Source organism: Bos grunniens, chromosome 21 (assembly GCF_055505025.1).
Source record: "Bos grunniens cultivar Pamir isolate PY7600 chromosome 21, Bosgru_T2T1.0, whole genome shotgun sequence".
NCBI lineage: Eukaryota > Metazoa > Chordata > Mammalia > Artiodactyla > Bovidae > Bos > Bos grunniens.
Genome location: NC_141185.1, coordinates 40782885 through 40802527, shown reverse-complemented (window position 1 = coordinate 40802527; position 19643 = coordinate 40782885). Strand labels below are relative to the sequence as shown.

Below are 19643 nucleotides of genomic sequence, written 5' to 3'. Positions count from 1 at the left end.
GCTCCTTCAACAGGAACTACCTGGCCCGGTTCCCTGGTAGCATTCACATAAACAGACCCAGTGGCAGAAAGAACACCATCTGCTGGGGCGTGGTCACAGGGCAGGGATGCAAGTGAGAAATGAATGCTGCTTCTCATTAAAATACAAATGTGTTGAACATGTAAGGAGCTGGCAGAGATTCTTGGACACATCAATGTCCCTGCCCAGCAGCTCGCCCTGGGCGCCTCTGAGAGATGACAGTGTGGGTAGGAAGGTAAATCTCGTAGAGGGGACCAGGCTGCCTGGAGAAAGACAGCGGACCAAGTCCCAGGGACCTCAGGCCAGGGGCTGTGTCCAGAAGAAGTTGCCAGTCTGGTCACAATAAAAATAGATGGCCCTTTTGCAAAATAACACCTGCCAGGAGTTTGGGTAGAAAAATCTGTGGAGCTAACCTCCCTTTGTGCAGAGTGAACAGTCCCTGACGAAGCCATGCATCTGTACTGCACGAGGGCTCCAGTTCCAGTCTGATCCCAGTGCTATTTGAAAGTGCTGATAAACTCTTTCAGGACATATGTCCCTTGCCTCGACTTATTAAGGAATTGTTGTTTTTAATAGACTTAAAATTAGCCAGTGTTCCATTCAGGTGGCTTCTTTCTCTTAATTGCATCCATGTCTTTATCTTCTGAGAGAAAGGCTTCTGTGGTTTGGGAGCTCAATTACGACCAATCTAATTAAAAGCCTTTCTTCTTTCCAACACGGCAGCTGAAACCTCATTAGAGGGAAACGGGATTTCTGTGGTGTGCGGTGGCATGGGACTGAGCAAGCGTTTCAAACTGTAATCAACGCAGAGCAGCAGCCAGCCTCCAATGGAGGGAGCAGCAATGCAGGTTGGGGGGCCTCCACGGAGACCCAGGAAAAGCCTACAGGACCAGAAGAGAGGCTCCTGTCTGTGTTCCCAAGGTGGGCCCCCACCTCCCATCCCAGGCCACCCACTGGCTGAGACTCAGCTCTCTCAGTCTGCATGGTGACAAGGCACAGTGGCATCTCCTTCCCACCCCCATGTGAAGCATGTCCTTTCCCCTCCAAAGACTGAATGCTTGTGTCACCCCCAAATATCCTATGTTGAAACCTACCTCCCACTGGGATGGTATTGGGAGGCAGGGTCTTTGGAATGTGTTTAGGTCATGGGGGTGTGTTCACTCTCAGAACCAAGACTGTTGTCCTTATTAAAGGGACCTCAAAGAGCTCCCTCACCGCTTCTGCCATGTGAAGACCCAGCAAGGAGACAGGCATCTATGAACCAGGAAGTAGGCTCTCACCAGACATCAGAGCTGTAGGTGTCTTGATCTTGGATTCCTCAGCCTCCAGAATTGTGAGAAATAAATGTGTGTCATTAAGCCACCGAGTGGTACGCTGGTTACAGCAGCCAAGCCGAAGGAAGAAAGGACCCTCACAGTCTGACCTCTGCTCAGTTCCAGAATAGCTCTCTGCCCTCCTCCAGCTGCATTGCTAAAAGAATCCAGTCTCAGGTCCTTAGGGCTGCACACAGCCCCTTCAATAAGCCATAGTCCAACCAAGTGTTCATTTATTCACCCGTGCGACAAAGTAATTGTGAAGCACTTACTGTTTCAGGCATTATGCCAGCCTGACACGCACCGCGGTGAACTGAACAGACGTGGTCCCTGAGCTCACAGAATATAAAATCTGGGTGGAGGGTGGGGTAATATACTTTGACAATGACACACCTGTAATTACAAACAGTGACAAGTCATGGAGGACAGAAGAGGGCACCTTCAGAAAGGATGACAGGGAGATATAAACATTACCAGAGGGATGAAGATGGGGTCCTGAGAATGAGACGCGACTTTTACTCCCTATGACTCCTCAGCACCAAAGCCACGGCCCCTCACACCCACTGTATGCACTTTCCACCTTCCAAGACCTTGCTCCCCCTCAACTCCCGGGGGCCCTTCCTGCCGCACACCCTCCTCCTTCCTCTTTCGCAAGCCCAGGGGCTCCAAGAAGGAAGCTGCAGCCTGGGCAGACCTGTGGCCTCAGCCTACAGGCACCAGAGAGGCAGAGTGCAATTCAACCCCAGGAGGAACCTTCCTGCCAGTGGTCCAGCTGCATCAGAAGGGACTTAGCTCTACTTTCTGTTTCTTTCCACAAGGATAACAAGTTATATGAACATCATTTCATGTAAAATATAAATCTATGTTACATAGAAAAAGAGACACCTGGCCACCAGTTTCCAGTTGTGAGTACAGAAGATGGCCACCCTCCTGGTCCACCCTGGGCTGGCCTCCGAACGCACAGCCAGGTAACCAGGACCTGCAAGGTCTGCACAGCAAGGTCCCCTCCCACCCAGTGCCCCGTCACACCTTCCCAGCCTTGTCCTCACCACCCACAGCCCTGACTCCTATGGAGTCGGGAGCGAAGCTTCTCCTCTCTTACCTCGTCCTCCTCCACTGACACGGAAGCTACCAGCCTCCCGTGCTGCACTCGCATTTGTCTGAAATCAGGAATGGGCAAATGAAGCTGAACTCAGTGGTCATGCCCCACACAGGCTGCAATCACACGGGTCCAACACTGGGACTCCTGGTGGGGGGAGGGGTGAGAAGGGGGTTTCCAAACCCTGACCCTAGACCCAGGTGATTTGAAAAACAGGCAGGTACAACCCCCTGGGGCTGTATATTGTCACCCTCCTTATTTAACTTATATGCAGAGTACATCATGCGAAATGTTGGCCTGGATGAAGCTCAAGCTGAAATCAAGATTGCCAGGAAAAATATCAATAAACTCAAATATGCAGATGACACCACCCTTACGGCAGAAAGCAAAGCGGAGGCTCTTTAGTTCCTCCTTTAGGTGAAAGATGAGAGTGAAAAAGCAGGCTTAAAACTCAACATTCAAAAAACAAAGATCATGGCATCCGGCCCCACCACTTCATGGCAAATAGATGGGGAAACAATGACAGACTTTTTTTTCTTGGGCTCCAGAATCACTGCAGATGGCGACTGCAGCCATGAAATTAAAAGACCCTTGCTCCTTGGTAGAAAAGCTATGACCAACCTCAGTTCAGTTCAGTCGCTCAGTCGTGTCCGACTCTTTGCAACCCCATGGACTGCAGCACACCAGGTTTCCCTGTCCGTCACCAACTCCCAGAGTTTACTCAAACTCATGTCCATTGAGTCGGTGATGCCATCCAATCATGTCATCCTCTGTTATCCCTTTCTCCTCCTGCCTTCAGTGTTTCCCAGCATCAGGGTCTTTTCAAATGAGTCAGTTCTTCACATCAGGTGGCCAAAGTATTGGAGTTTCAGCTTCAGCATCAGTCCTTCCAATAAATATTCAGGACTGATTTCCTTTAGAATGGACTGGTTGGATCTCCTTGCAGTCCAAGGGACTCTTAAGTCTTCTCCAATACCACAGTTCAAAAGTATCAATTCTTTGGCGCTCAGCTTTCTTTATAGTCCCACTCTCACATCCATACATGACTACTGGAAAAACCATAGCTTTGACTAGACGGACCTTTGTAGGCAAAGTAATGTCTCTGCTTTTTAATATGCTGTCTAGGTTGGTTATAACTTTTCTTCCAAGGAGCAAGAATCTTTTAATTTCATGGCTACAGTCCTCATCTGTAGTGATTTTGGAGTCCCCCAAAATAAAGTCTGACCAACAGAGGCAGCATATTAAAAAGCAGAGACATTACTTTGCCAACAAAGGTCCATCTAGTCAAAGCTATGGGTTTTTCATATGTGGGAGTTGGACCATAAAGAAGGCTGAGCACCAAAGAATTGATGCCTTTGAACTATGGTATTGGAGAAAATTCTTGAGAGTCTCTTGGACTGCAAGGAGATCAAACAGAGGATAAAATGGTTGGATGGCATCACCGACTCAATGGACCTGAGTTTGAGCAAATTCCAGGAGATGGTGAAGGACAGGGAATCCTGGCGTGCTGCAGTCCATGGGGTTGCAAAGAATCGGACACGACTGAGTGACTGAAGAACAACAATGACCTTCTGGGAGCAAAGAGCACAGGATCTGGGCACGGTTTCCAGGGACTCCAGATCCTCAGCAACCATCTGTCCATCATGGTCCTGACCCAACAAGGCTGGCTTGCACAGAGGGCAGAGCCCACACTGGCTGTTGAGAAACCTCCTGGGCTCCAATCAGCTCCTCTCATTAAGCATTCACGGTCCACGATTTCAGTGTTCACTCCTGGGAAATGGAGAGACAGCAGCTGCCCCCACAACCTCCCAGTGTGGGAGGGACGAGGGCAGTGTCACACAGGCTGTGACATGTGACTCAACTCCAGTGCATCCCATGTGGTGGCTCTCACTCTCTTACACACACACACACACACACACACACACACACACACAGCTCCCCCACAAGACCCATGCTCCTTCCTGACCCTGGGATCTCACAGGAGGACACAGGACCCCTGGCTGCCATGGAACCACAAAGATCAGTACACAAAGCACTCCCCAAACCAACCTCTCCTTTGCTTTTCAGTCTGAGTACTTCAGAATAGTATTTAGTCTCAAAAAAGAAGGAAACCCTGCTCTTTCCAACAGTGTGATGAACCTGGAGGACACGATGTTAAATGAAAGAAACCAGACACAGAAAGACAGACTGCATGATTCCGCTTGTATAAGGAATCTAAAATAATCTAACCCATAGAAGCATGGAGCAGAATGGTGGCTGCCAGAGACTGGACCTGGGGGAGAGGGAATAGGTCTCTGTCCAAGGGTGCAAAGTTGCAGTCTGCAAGATGAACAAGCCACAGAGACCCCCAGTGAGGCACAGAGTCTATAACTAATAATGCTGTAAGGTAGTCTTAAACACTTGCTAAGAGGGTAGACCGTATGTTAGGTATTCTTATCACAGAAATAATAATTCTAACAATAAATTTAAAAAGACAGTAGGAAGAAACTTTGGGAGGCGATGGCTATGTTTATGTCATAGATTGTGGTGAGAGTTTCACGGGTGTATGCTTATCTGCAAACACATCAAATTGTATGCATTAAGTACGTACAGCTTTTGGTATGTCAATCATACCTCAATAAAGGGATTTTTAAAGTATACTTTGTGCTTTTTAAAAATCAATCTCTTGGAATAATCACATGGCTGCTTTAGAGGACGACCACTCTGATGATGTCTCACGTGCCATCCTGCACTCCTACAGCAATTATTCTTCAGGAAGTTACAGGCTGACATTATTCAACTTTATTTTGAAGAGCTTCCAACACTTTCTCTTTGCTTTTGTGTAGATACTGAGGAAAAAAACAGGTAATAATAGATCTGTGTCTCAATTCTTGTTTGCAGAGAAAGTTGCTGGATAACATAAATCCTTATTTTTGTAGTCCTCTGTAGTTTATAAAAAGGGTTACTTCTCTTATCTAATTTAATCTTTACACCAGCCATGTTTTTGTCCTGTTTTTAACAGAAAAATAAATTGAGAGGCTGTGATTTTCCCTGAGTCAGCAAGATAACAGGTTGAGAAAAGATTCATATCCAGAATAAGAAATAAACGCCTACATATCAGTAAGAAAAAGGCACGCAATCAGAAAATTCTGTCCAAAAGAAAGAAAGGGCAAAAGACGAACAAGCCCATGATTTTCATCACAGAGGATACTAGTAAATGTCATCTGCAAAGAACATAGCTAAACTCGAGTCCACGGTCTTCTGAATGTCATACACACACACACTTTTTTTTTTGAAACTCATTACAATCTTAGGAAATAGACAAAGTCAGTGCTATTATTATTCTCATCTAATAATGGGAACTAGAGGAAGAGTTCCCAAATTTAACTAAATACATCACTGTTTTGTTTGAGTGTTTTGCAGTGAGCCTGTATCACCTTTATAATCAAGAGGGAGGGATATAATAAAGATACCAACTGTGAAACCAAACAAGCCCATGGCCCCAGGTCTCACAGCTCATGCAGAAGCTGAGACCCAGTCCCTTACCTTTTTAGCTCAACACCTGTGTTTCAGCCACCAGGCAACTCTGCTCCCAATGTTCTTCCTAACAAGAAACACTTTGGTGATGGTCACAGTAAATGGTTCCCTTTGATTTCTGTACATCACAGAAGTTTTCAAAGTATAGACTGGGAACCTCTGAGTTTCTAAGATACTTTCAGAGGATTAGTGAAGCCACAGTTTTTCACAACCATCAGAAGTGACTAGCTTGTTTCACCCTCACTTCCTCATGAGCCGTTGGCAGAGCTCTGCAGAGCCACGTGACATACAATGCAGCAGACTGACTGCAGAGGCAGACCAGAAAATCCAGTCTTCTGTAAAGCTGGGCCTTCAGGAGATTTGCAAAATATGAAACAACGCCACCCTTCTCACTAAATGTGTTTTGCTTGAGAATATAGTTATTTTTCTTAAAATATTAGTTATGATTACAAGGTACAGGTTTATGATAATTTTAAATAGATTCATGGACTTGAAAATGTTTTCTTAGGTTTTATTTCAAACATGGCAATAAATATGGATAGATGTAACACATGTTAAAAAAAAAAAAAGAAATGGGAAGGGAGAGAATTTGCAATAACTTTTATGAAAGTAGAGGGGTCCTGAAGCTCAGAAGTTTGAAAGTCACTGGTGCAGGCTTGGTGTTCTTAATACATCCTGGTTTTTGAATCCAGGGGCCTAGCCCCATCTCAGTGCTCATTTGCAGGTTGCCCAAGGTCTGTATCTTGGGGTACAGTGTGAAAGGCCCGCCCTAGCCTTCCCAGGGAGGGATGAGGGATTCAGGGGTGCACTTTTAACTAGGACTGAAAGACATTCTTTCTGCTACTATTAGAGCAACAGCCTCCCAGTCTCCCCCAAAGGACTCAAATCTAGACGAATGAAGCCTAAGATATGGAGAAGGAGAGCAGAACCAGAAAAGAAGCTCTATCCTGAGTCAGCAAAACTGGAAAGTGAGGAAAGGGTGGAGGGGCTGGGGGAGATTATGGATCCAGGGGAGAGAAGGGGGAGAGAGGCAGTGGCCACTAGTTCCAGTTCTGGCCACTAGAACACTCGTGTGGAACTTTCAGGAAGGGAAGGAAAGGAGATGATATATATAAAGAAGGCAAGAGCCAGAAGTGAAAGCAGTAATGTTTTCTTTTTGTTGTTATTATTTGACATATATAATATTTCCACAAGCAATGTAGATTAATTGGCTTAATAAATTAAGAAAAAGTAAAAATCACATAAAAGGAAAGAATAATACAGAAAAAAGTTTATACCATTATACTACAGAAAATTAAAAATTATGAGTAAACATACCCTAGTAAGGCTTGGGCAAGATAAAAAAAAAAATTGGAATGACAGATTTGCAAATATAGTCTGGAAGTGAATGAATCAATGAATACACAAATAATTTAAAATAGCAAAGCAAGAAAGAAAAGGCAAACAGATGAACACAAAAAATACAAAGTATAATCTGGAAAAAAGCCTAATTAAGACAAGTATGCTTCTTGTGAGTTCTTTCTACTATATAACTCAATAAAACCTTGGATCAAATTAAACATGACTTCAAAGATGAGACTATAAAAGACCTGAATGAAATAAAAGGGAGACTGAAGAGCTAAACAAATAAGCTTAGAGCAAAAACAACACAGTTACATGGCTAATAAATTAGAACCACGAAGGAACAAAATAGACCCAGCTGAAAATTGAGTTAATGGCATGAAGGCAAGGCATGAGATAACCACAGTGTGTGCAGAGGAGAAACACAGAGATTAATTAGCAAAGAGGACACAGAGGTACCAAAAGGAAGATACAACTTGAGCTGAAAAGGAGAACATGCATGTGGGAAGCAGGAAGTGTATCGGGACCATACACAGGAGATGTAGTTCTGGTTCTAGCAAAACAGCCGAATCCATGACCTGAACATTGTCTGGCTACCAAACACCTAGAGATGCTGGAGGAAATTACAGAAATATTTTCTTAAATGTAAATGGAAACACAAAAGGAGAGAAATCTTCAAAACCAAAAAATCCAAGAGGGAACCGAAAATGACAGTTAGTGCATATGCTGGTGTAGGGACAGTGGTGGCCAGTTATATTCAGAGAGCTTGAACAAAGCCTCCGTGGGACTGAATGCTAAACCCCCACTCCACAGGTGAGGGGAGCTAACCCCATACCCATCCATCCAGCCATGATACACAAGATCTTTAAGAGCCCACTGCCAGAAGGAAACACAGGCAAGTCTGTCTCAGTCTGGGCTGACAGTGGAGGAAAAAAGGCAGCACTTAGGGCTTCCCTGGTAGCTCAGCTGGCAAAGAATCCATCTGCAATGCAGGAGACCCTGGTTTGACTCCTAGGTTGGGAAGATCCCCTGAAGAAGGGAACAGCTACCCACTCCAGTTTTCTGACCTTGAGAATTCCAAGGACTAGTCTATGGAGTTGCAAAGAGTCTGGCATGACTGAGCAACTTTCACTTTCATTTTTAAATAATTCCTCAGAAAGTTTAGGTCTTCTTTCAGATGGAGAATTCAAATATTAACAATTCACAATGCCTGGGGACTCTGCAAATTAAGAAAGTAGCATAAAAGCTATTCCATAGCAGTAAAACTTGAGGTACCAGACAAAAGCAGAGAGAATAAACAACTAAACAACAACAACAAAAAAAGGCAAAAAAAAAATTGTTTAGAATCACAACCATGATTATGTCCTCCTGATGCAAAATATAAAATATGTAAGTGAAAAATCTCCCATGACCAAGAGACAGAAAACCAAGTCAGCAGGAACAAATCCCCCAAAATTCAGACCAGAGAAATATCAGAGGGAAAATACTGAATACACATGTTTTAAAATGATTAAATATATAAAGATATCAAAAGTGCAAGAGAAAAATAAGATGCTCAGGGATAAAACAAGACAAAACAAAAGCATAAGTTTTGCAAAGTGAAAAATGTAGTCACTGAAATAAACACTCAAAGGATAAGTTACAGACTAAAAAAACCTGAAACAATAATTAGTAAAATGAAGACAGACCTGAACAGATGGCCTAAAATACAGGATGACATGAATGCTTAAAAGACATGAAAGATAAAATGAAAATATCTAATACACATCTAAAAAAGCTTTAGAAAGAGAAAATTTAGAGAGATAATGACTGAGAAATTACCAAAATTGTTACACTAACTCTCAGTTTAAAAATTTTGACAAGTCCCTCAAGAAGATAAGTATGACTCAAAAACTAATCAAGGTTTAATTTTTTTCAGCTCCTATATGTAAAGAGCTTAGAATTAATTACTGCCACACTTATAGCTTTTCTGGTAGCTCGGACAGTAAAGAATATGCCTGCAGTGCAGGAGATCCGGGTTCAATCCCTGGGTTGGAAAGATGCCCTGGAGAAGGAAATGGAAACCCACTCCAGTATTCTTGCCTGGAAAATTTCATGCACCGAGGAGCCTGGTGGGCTACAGTCCAGGGGGTTGCAAAGGGTCAGACACGACTAGGCAACTAACACTTTCACATAACAACAAACAACACTGAACATACTGAAAATCAATGACCTTAGCTGGACCCATGAGAGATCGATACTGTAGGGTAAAGTGCCACACAGAAATCTGGAAACAGGCGAAGTCAGAGAGTCACAGCCAAGATCTGCTTAGTTGGAGCAGATGCCATTAGAGCCATAAACTTGCAGCAATGCCCACATGGTCATTTCAATGAGTCTGCTGAGGACGAACTTGAGTGAAAATAGGAAACTCCAGGGTCTCACAATCACATGGACACCTACGCTTTCATGAATTTTATCTCCATGATTCCCATTAAGTTCTCATGGTAAATATCCAAGAAAGATCCCCTATAACTCTGGCATGAGGAAGGAAGAGTAACTCTTGGAAAATAGGCCACCCAGAGCCTTCACCATAGCAAAGGCCATTCTCCAAGCTTTCCAGCACTTGATCCTCATCATTCTTCCCACACCAGCACTCTGTAGCCTTTCTGTTTCACTGGGGCAGGGTGGGGGGTGGTAGGTACCTCATATAAGCTATAATAAGACAGAAACACTTGCGAAGGCCACAGGCCAGGAGCACAGGCCCATGAGCACAGGCCCACCGAAAGACTGGGATTTAATCCTAACACCACAGAATCTACAGAACACTTCCCTTCTCCCACATCTTTCCACCACACTAACCCTCCAGAAGGAGGACAGTGGGTTCAGGACAGCCCTGAAAGAGCTGCAGATCACCTCTGAGTAGGGGTATTAAGCAAAGATCAAAGTCAAGAGGGGAGACAAAAATAGACAATAGAAGAATCTGAAGCCTCTGGCACCAAAAGCTACAGCAAACATTACAGCCCAACTACTAGTCAAACATAAATTCTCAAATGGTAGGTGTATTTATTTTAATTTCTATTATTTTATAGCTGGTTTGTGACAGAATAGCTATAAGGCAACTAAAAATAAGAAAAAAGTTTGAAGAAACAAAGCAAGAATCAGAAAGACTCTGATATGACACAGATGTTAAAATTATCAGACATGAAATTTAAAATAATATGATCACTGTGTTAAATGGCTCTAAAGGAGAAATAAACAACAAGCAAGAACAGATGGGTAGTGTCAGCAAGAATATGGAAATTCTAAGGAAGAATCTAAAGGAAATACCAGGAATTTTTAAAAAAATAACAAAAATAAAGAATGCCTATATGAAATTTGAATATATTTTGTCAAAAATGTACAAAATTCTATTCAATGTAAATATTTTTAAATTAAAGAAAGAAAGAAAGTCTTTGATGGGCTCATGAGTTGATTGGACAGAGCCACGGAAATAATTAACAGGCTTGAAAATATGGCATAAAAACTTCTAAAACTGAGGGACTTCCCTGGTGGTCCAGTGGTTAAGAATGCCAACACAAGAGATGTGGGTTTGATCCCTGAGTCAGGAAGATCCCCTGGAGGAGAGCATGGCAACCCACTTAAGTGTTCTTTCCTGGAGAATCCCACGGACAGAGGAGCTTGGTGTGCTGCAGTCCAGAGGGTCACACAGAGTGGGACATGACTGAAGCGACTTGGCACGCATGCATGAGCTCACATTTGGCGATGAAGCTTTTGAATACAACTGCAAAGGGATGATGATCCATGTAAAAAATAAAGCTCTAGGCTGGATTTTATTAAACTTGCTCTGTGAAAGACACTTACCAGAATGAAAAGACAAACTACAGATTGGGAGACAGTTTGGCAAAATACATCTCTGATAAAAAACTTGAATCTGAAATACAGAAGAAAAAGTCAACAATAAGAAAACAAACAACCTTACTAAAAAGTAGGCAAAAGATGTGAACAGACACTTAAAGAGGATATACAGATGGCTAACGAGCATACAGAAAGATTCTCAACATGCCATTAAGGAATTATAAATTAATAAACTAAATGGGAAAAGAATTTGAAAAAGAATAGATACATGTACATGTATAACTGAATCACTCTGCCATACACCTGAAACTAACACAACATTGTTAATCACCTATATTTAAACATAAGATAAAAACTTCAAATAAAAGCAACAACAAGAAGTGGTGAGATACTACCACACGTCTCTCAGAATGCCTAAAATCTAAAAAACTGCCAATACCAATTGCTAGGAGGGTGTGGAGCAGCAAGAACGCTGCTTTACTGCTGGTGGAAATGCAGACAGCACAGCCAATCTGGAAGACAATTAGATTGTTTCTTACAAACTGAACCTGGTGTCACCAGACTATCCAACAACTGCACTCCTAGATATTTACCCAGTGATTTCAAAACTGATATCCACACAAAAACCTTCATGTGAATGTTTATGGCAGCTTTATTCATAAACGTCCGAACTTGGAAGAACCAAGAAGCCCTAAAGTAGCCGAACAGATTAAACTGTGGTACCTTCATACAGTGAATTACTATTCAGGGATAAAATTAAATGAGCTATCAACCCGTGAAAGATACAGATAAATCTTTAACTATATATTGCTAAGTGAAAGAAGCCAGGCTGAAAAGGCTACATACTCTATGATTACAATTATAACACATTCTTAAAAAGGCAAAACTAGGGCTGCAAAACACATCATCACTTGTGTGTGTGTGAGGTTATACGGATGAATAGATGGAGCACAGGGGATTTTTAGAGCAGGGAAACAATTTTGTATGATACTGCAATAGTGAACACAAGACATAAAGCATTTGCGAAAACCCATATAACTTTACAGCACAAAAAATAAACCTTAATGTATACAAATTTGAAAGTAAATCATTTAGGAAGTCAGAGGTTCCAAGATGGAATGCAAAAACGTGAGAAACTGATGTAAACATATCACAAAGCTAAAAACCTCCCTGACAGAGTTGGAGTCAGATTAAAAAATTAGTGTATCACTGACACCACCTCATCTATGGTTTTACTATCAGGTGTATTCTTGGCAGAAGAATAAATCTATTCAGAAGAAAAGAAAGTGATGCAAAAATTTGACTCATTGTAGTTGAAACTCTGAAAATACTTAAAGATAAATATAAACTCTTTATAGATTATTTCTGACTGTTGAGTTTATAGAGAAAAACAATTTTATTGTTTATCCTCCAACTAAAGATTTATTCTAGTTTCATACTGTATCAAATCTAAGATGCCATTAAATTGTAAGACATCTATTTTTTAAAGTTAAAATATGAAAAAATGCACACTTTAAAATTGATAAGACCATGGTGCAGACTTCATAGATAATGAAAGATAAAGAAGATTTGTGGTCAGTAGAGAGTTCTAATGATCCATCTTAATGTCATTCACTTTAATGTTTGCAAAACAAATTGGGGTACAGACAGTCTAAATAGCGGTTTCTCCCAGAATTAACATTGAGATTTTTATAAATTATCTGAAAAATATAAAAATGTCTAAGTTTCCGGAAATTCTTAGAAGTCATTTAAACAGAGAAGATTCATAGGCATCACCTATAGGAACGTGTTGTAAACTACAAGAATGAGAGAGAAAGGAATGATCTTCATAGTAGTGATATCAGGACATTAAGGACTTCAATTTAGGGAAAAAAAAGTCAAGAGTCACTGTCAACATTTCTTGGATTCACATTATCCATCACACCTTAATCAAGAAGGATGTGAGGAACACAACGGGACATTTCCTCTTCAAATACTTCAACAGAAACACAAAGAAAAGAAAAAGACAGGCATTTAAAGCAATCAAAGATATATTAATAATAAAGAAAAGGCAGGATGGTGGGATTCCCGAGGGAAGACAAGTCAGCGCCCCTGGGCCCCTTCAGTGGTGCTGAACGCAAGCAGCCTGAGGAGTGTCTCACAGCAGCTGACCCAGAGTATCTTCCTCTCTAAGCTCATTCTGGGATCTAATACCCACTCCAGAGACTCCCTTTTATTAACAGTCTACTCTCTGCAATGCAGATACATGAGGGAGAGGCAGAAGCGCGAGGGTTATCGGCCAACATTCATTTTCCACACATCCGACCACGACCCACGGAAGGAGCTCTGCCCACGGCCATTTGTGGCTGTTCTCATGCTACCCAGGCAGTGTTAACTCCAAACCTAGGAACACAGTGGCAGAGAAAACTACATTTAAAGCCCTTGTGAACCTGGCCAGGGTCATCTTGGAAACCTGTGGGCTAAGAGCACTGTCCAAATAAAAGTGTCACTGAAAGTGGGGTCTAGCCGTTCGCTGCTTAAAAGCCAATAAAGGGGCAAAGCTGGTAAGAAGAAAGTTCTGCTTTATTTTGGAGGCTGGAAACTGGGGTGGCATTAGGGGAGTGAACTCCTGTCCACAGGCCAACTCTCCCCACTGATAATCAGTGGGCAAGAGCTTTCATAGACAGAGGGGGAGGCATACAGAAACAGCACAAATCAGCTCTGATAGTCATCTTCAAATTAGTCATAAGGTGGTCTGATCAGCGTCATCTTGATTGTTTTAAGTACAGTTAATCTTTAGTTCCAGGGTTGGTCTGTTCCCACTTCTTTGAGGCCAGTTCTAGGAACTGTGGTAGCTTATGTCATGGCTATATCTGGTCCTCATGTAGTTAACTTCTTTGACCTGGTGGGGGTTTCATTATCTATAAAACCTTTCAAAGGACACAGCTCAGCGTATTACCCATAATCCTTGAGGAGAAATGAAAAGTCCTCAAGATTGCTTGATGACTAAACTATTATTGTTTTGTCCTGTTGGACTGTTTTCCATTGCTTCTGCATTTTCTCACTTCTCTGATTAAACTAATTCTTTGGCTAAAGTTTTTACACAGACAAAGGGAAGGCTGAGGACATGGGGGGAAGGCCCATAGGGTTATGCTCCATTTCAGAAGCACTATGATGCTCTCTCTCAGATTCCTGGTTCACACAGTTATCACAAGGGCTCTAAGAGGTCTTGGAGAACCTGATTAAGCCTGTGCTTCCCAAACGGGTTTACAGAATCCTGTTGTTTGTGTGTGTGTGTGTGTGAAATCTATAAATAATAAGTCCCCTATGGATCTTCAGGCTTTATTCCTTCTCTTACAGAGTTGTAGAAAACTACTAAGTGACTGATGCCCAGAAATAATTTGTCAATCCATTCTATCTAATCACCACAGAGCCTGAACAGTCAGAAAGGAAAATTTGACACTTCTTCCTTCCCCAGTCCCAAAGTCCATTTCCTGTCTAAGTCAGAACATATTCAGATTCCTATTTTATAGGAAAAAATGAAAAGCTAAATAACCCAAACCCAGACTACTCACAGACCTATTTGTTTCCTCTGCGAAGTACAGTGAAGTGACTCGGACCATAAAGCACACGACACCAATTACCAAGAAAAATGTTCCTATCACAGAATCAGGAAGGGAATTACTTCAGAACTTTTTCATAATTCAGGTGATTAAATAGCTTGGATAAAGTTCCAAAGTAATTTCTTCTTTCATAAATGACCTTTGGTTAAGTGTGAGACCCTTAATATGTCAGGGAAATTTACTTCATTATAAACTCTGGGGCAGGAAAAAAGTGCTCATGTAAGGGTTCCTGAGTTTATATCTGTACAACAGACACAGCTGAATTTCTATCCCACAACCCCCAACCTCTTCACATCAGGTATCGATGATGATAGTTCTCACTTGTAGATCAAAACCAGTCTGCACCTACTTTTATATTCATTATCATCCAGAACCACCACCAGTCTCTGTTCAGTGTAAAGTAGTAATGCATTTGCCCTAATCTGATTCCATAGATACATTATTCCGTAGGCTTAGGTTATGAAATGCCTAAAGAACTTTGGACAGAGAGGTTCATAACACTGTACAGGAGATGGTGATCAAAACCAACCCCAAGAAAAAGAAATTCAAAAAGGCAAAATGGTTGTCTGAGGAGGGCTTACAAATAGCTGAGAAAAGAAGAGAAGTGAAAGGCAAGGAGAAAAGAAAAGATATACCCATCTGAATGCAGAGTTCTAAAGAACAGCAAGGAGAGATAAGAAAGGCTTAAGTGAACAATGCAAAGAAACAGAGGAAAATAATAGAATGAGAAAGATTAAGAGATCTCTTCAAGAAAATTAGAGATACCAATGGAACATTTCATGAAAAGTTGGGCACAACGAAGGACAGAAACAACAGTATGGACCTAACAAAAAAGAAGATATTAAGAAGAGGTGGCAAGAATACACAGAACTGTACAAAAAAAGTCTTAATGACCTGGATAACCATGATAGTGTTCACTCACCTAGAGCCAGACATCCTGGAGTGTGAAGTCAAGTGAGCCTTAGGAAGCATCACTACAAACAAAGCTAGTAGAGGTGATGTAATTCCAGCTGAGCTATTTCAAATCCTAAATGATGATGCTGTTAAATGCTGCACTCAATACACCAGCAAATTTGGACAACACAGCAGTGGCCATAGGACTGGAAAAAGTCAGTTTTCATTCCAATCCCAGAGAAAGGCAATGCCAAAGAATGCTCAACTGCCACACAACTGCATTCATTTCACATGCTAACAAAGTAATGCTGAAAATCCTTCAAGCTAGGCTTCAATGATACGTGAACCGAGAACTTCCAGATGTGCAAGATGGATTTAGAAAAGGCAGAGGAACCAGAGATCAAATTGCCAAATCTGTTGGATCATAGAAAAAGCAAGAGAATTCCAGGAAAACATCTACTTCTGCCTCATTGCGGAGAAGGCAATGTCACCTCACTCCAGTACTCTTGCCTGGAAAATCCCATGGACAGAGGAGACTGGTAGGCTGCAGTCCATGGGGTGGCTACGACTCAGACACTACTGAGTGGCTTTACTTTCACTTTTCACTTTCATGCATTGGAGGAGGAAATGGCAACCCACTCCAGTATTCTTGCCTGAGGAATCCCATGGACGGGGAGCCTGGTGGGCTGCCATCTATGGGGTCGCACAGAGTTGGACACGACTGAAGCGACTTAGTAGCAGCAGCAGCTGCTTCATTGACAATGCTAAAGCCCTTGACTGTGTGGATCATAACAAACTGTAAAATTCTTAAACAGATGGGCATACCAGGCCACCTTACCTGCCCCCTGAGAAACCTGTATGCAGGTCAAGAAGCAACAGTTAGAACCTTATATGGAACAACTGACTGGTTCCAAATTGGGAAAGAGGTTTGTCAAGGCTGTACACTTTTACCCTGCTTATTTAACTTCTATGCAGAGTATATCATGCAAAATGCTAGGCTAGATGAATCACAAGCTGGAATCAAGACTGTGAGACAAGTATCAATAACCTCAGATATGCAGCTGACACCACCCTAGTGGCAGAAAGTGAAGAGGAACTAAAGAGCCTCTTGATGAAGGTGGAAGAGGAGAGTGAAAAAGAGGGCTTAAAACTCAACATTCAAAAAACAAAGATCAGGGCATCTGGTACCATCACTTCATGGCAAATAGATGGGGAAAAAGTGGAAAAAGTGACAGACTCTCTTAGGCTCCAAAATCACTGCAGCCATGAAATTAAAAGACACTTGCTCCTTGAAAGAAAACCTATGACAAACCTAGACAGTGTATTAAAAAGCAGAGACATCACTTTGCCAACCAAGTCCGTATAATCAAAGCTATGGTTTTTCCAGTAGTCATGTATGGATGTGAGAGCTGGACCATAAAGAAGGCTAGGTGCCAAAGAACTGATGCTTTTGAACTGAGGTGCTGGGGAAGATTCTTGAGAGTTCCTTGGACTGCAAGGAGGTCAAATAAATCAATCCTAAAGGAAATCAATCCTGAATATTCACTGGAAAGACTGAGGCTGAAGCTGAAGCTCCAACACTTTGGTCACCTGATGTGAAGAGCTAACTCATTAGAAAAGACCCTGATGCCGGGAAAGATTAAAGGCAGGAGGAGAAGGGGATGACAGAGGATGAGATGGCTGGATGGCATCACCGACTTGACAGATATGAGTTTGATCAAGCTCCAGGAGTTAGTGAGGGACAGGGAAGCATGGCGTGCTGCAGTCCATGGGGTCGCAAAGATCCGAACATGACTGAGCAACTGAACTGAACTGAACCTCTGCTGAGCAGTCTCATGCCCTGGGTCTCACCTACCCTTCTGCCCTTAGGAGAGTTTCCCAAGATTCCATCTAAGCTTCTTCACCAGGAGTTTGAGGTCATTCCCCTCTGCATCAGAAAGGCACTGGGAAAGTATTTTAAGATAGTAAAGAACACACCTTCTCTCCTGGGTCTTGCAAACTGAATACAACACTAGTAAGAATGAAAATCTTGTCCAATAAATGGATGGATAAAGAGAACAGGACTAATATTATAAAAAATTATGAATAGAAAGCACTGCTTTTGCCAGAAATAGTCAAATGAGGATCCTCAAAATATCCAACGGGAAAACAAGACAGAATGGCATTCAATAAGTTTGCTTTCTCTCATCTCACTGGATTAATTTTAACATCACAATCATAAATAATGCACGGAATTGCCAACTGCTGCTACATTCCCACTTTTGGTTTCTTCCTCCTCTGCGTGTGGGCTCATGGACTTTTCACCACAGATAGTAGAAAATGATGCTGAGAAAGCAAAAGAAATGGTTCCCACAACTGTGGATCATTTCCTTAAATCTGTATCATACAAAGGTGTGTGTATAGTAAGCCAAGTCATCTGTTAAGTATTTTAAAACAAAAAGCCTCAGAGCTAATGAGGGTTTAGTGAAATAAGCATTTTCTAACACTATGAGTCAATGTATAAATTAATACATACTTTCTTCATAGCAAATTTTAAGTTACTTTAGATCAAAAAGCTTTAAAAATATATTAACTTTTGGGGCTAAATTCTATATCTAAGAAATGATCCTAAAGAAATAATCAGACATTGGAATAAACATCAAGGTTTAAAAATGTTATAGTGTCAACACTATTATAAAGAGCTATTTGACAAATAATAAGCTGTGGCATATCCATGAAAGGAAACGCTATGTAATTATTAAAATATTTTCAAAAGAATATAGTTATGTGAATAACACAATAAAATATTAAGTGGGAGAAAAGCATCCCATAAAATTGTACTTACAGTATTATTTAACTGTTAAGTGATAGTTGCTCAGTTGTGTCTGATTCTTTGCAACCCCATGAAGCCTGCCAGGCTCCTCTGTCCATGGAATTCTCCAGACAAGAATACTGGAGTGGGTTGCCATTTCCTTCTCTAAGTTAATTGTTTTAAGAGTTGTTTAAATTCTGTTCTGTGATGTCATTATCTCTCATCTCCAGTCATGAATATGGTCTGACTGATTATCAACACTCAACCTCTCTGTGTAAATTTTCTCTTATAGTCAACCCACTTTACTAAGAAAAACAGGTAGAATGTAATAGTGACCTTAAGATACACATTACTATATGAGTTATGATTTTAAATACATCTTGATTTCATTTTGTTTCAATACTATATATTTGTATTTATTATAGAATTTTTAAATGATCATTTCAAGAGCAATAAGAATGTATGGGTTCCAGCCAGACAGTGTAGATACAGTTTTCCCTATGCCTATCACTAAATACAATGGAAAACAACTAAACCCCTTAGATGGTATACATCAATCAAATATAAGAAGACTCTAAAAAGTGCAAAGGAAGCTTCAGGAATCAAGAGACAACACTGCAGTGAACTTTCTGGATTTTCTTTTTTATCTATATGTTCCAGACTTAGAAACAAAGAAGCTGGCCACCCAGAAAGGCATCAGGCGCAAACAACAAAAAAGTGCCAACGAAAGCCTGCTATCTCTAATCAAAAAGCCAGGAAATAAGCATCCTAGCAAAATTCAGTTTTATGTAACAGACACTTTACCCAGACACCATGGAGAAAAGATGGCCCCATGATTAATCAGGTCCACAAATACCAGACATGTACCATCTTCAGACTATAACAAGACACCCTAACACTCCCACCAGGGTTAGGTCAGAGAAGGCCAGTTTGGGAGCAGTGACTTTCGTTTAATAAGCTATGTCCAATCACACTTTGAAGACCATGTGGGGAGCCTGGACTTCTATCCTCACCTGGCAGTAAAGAGACAGCAATCATCCCCTCCCCTTCCCCCATCTCCCTTCCTCTTTATTGGACTGATGTCACAAAACGTATGACAGAGAGTAAGGATTTTAACCCCTGCCCAGCAGTCTTGAGGACACACACACACACACACTGCTAGTGAAGGCCATGTGGAGAACAGTAACGAGCTTCAAGACGGTAGGATAGTAGCAGGAGACTCAGCAGGCGGGGAG

General features: G+C 41.6%; 1 protein-coding gene across 5 annotated transcripts in view; it reads right to left on the bottom strand.

Moving 5' to 3' along the window:
- The window catches only part of LOC147349478 (neuronal acetylcholine receptor subunit alpha-7), a 136737-nt gene that overhangs the window by 85013 nt on the left and 32081 nt on the right, over nucleotides 1-19643 (bottom strand). The gene's annotated exons all lie outside the window — the stretch shown is intronic.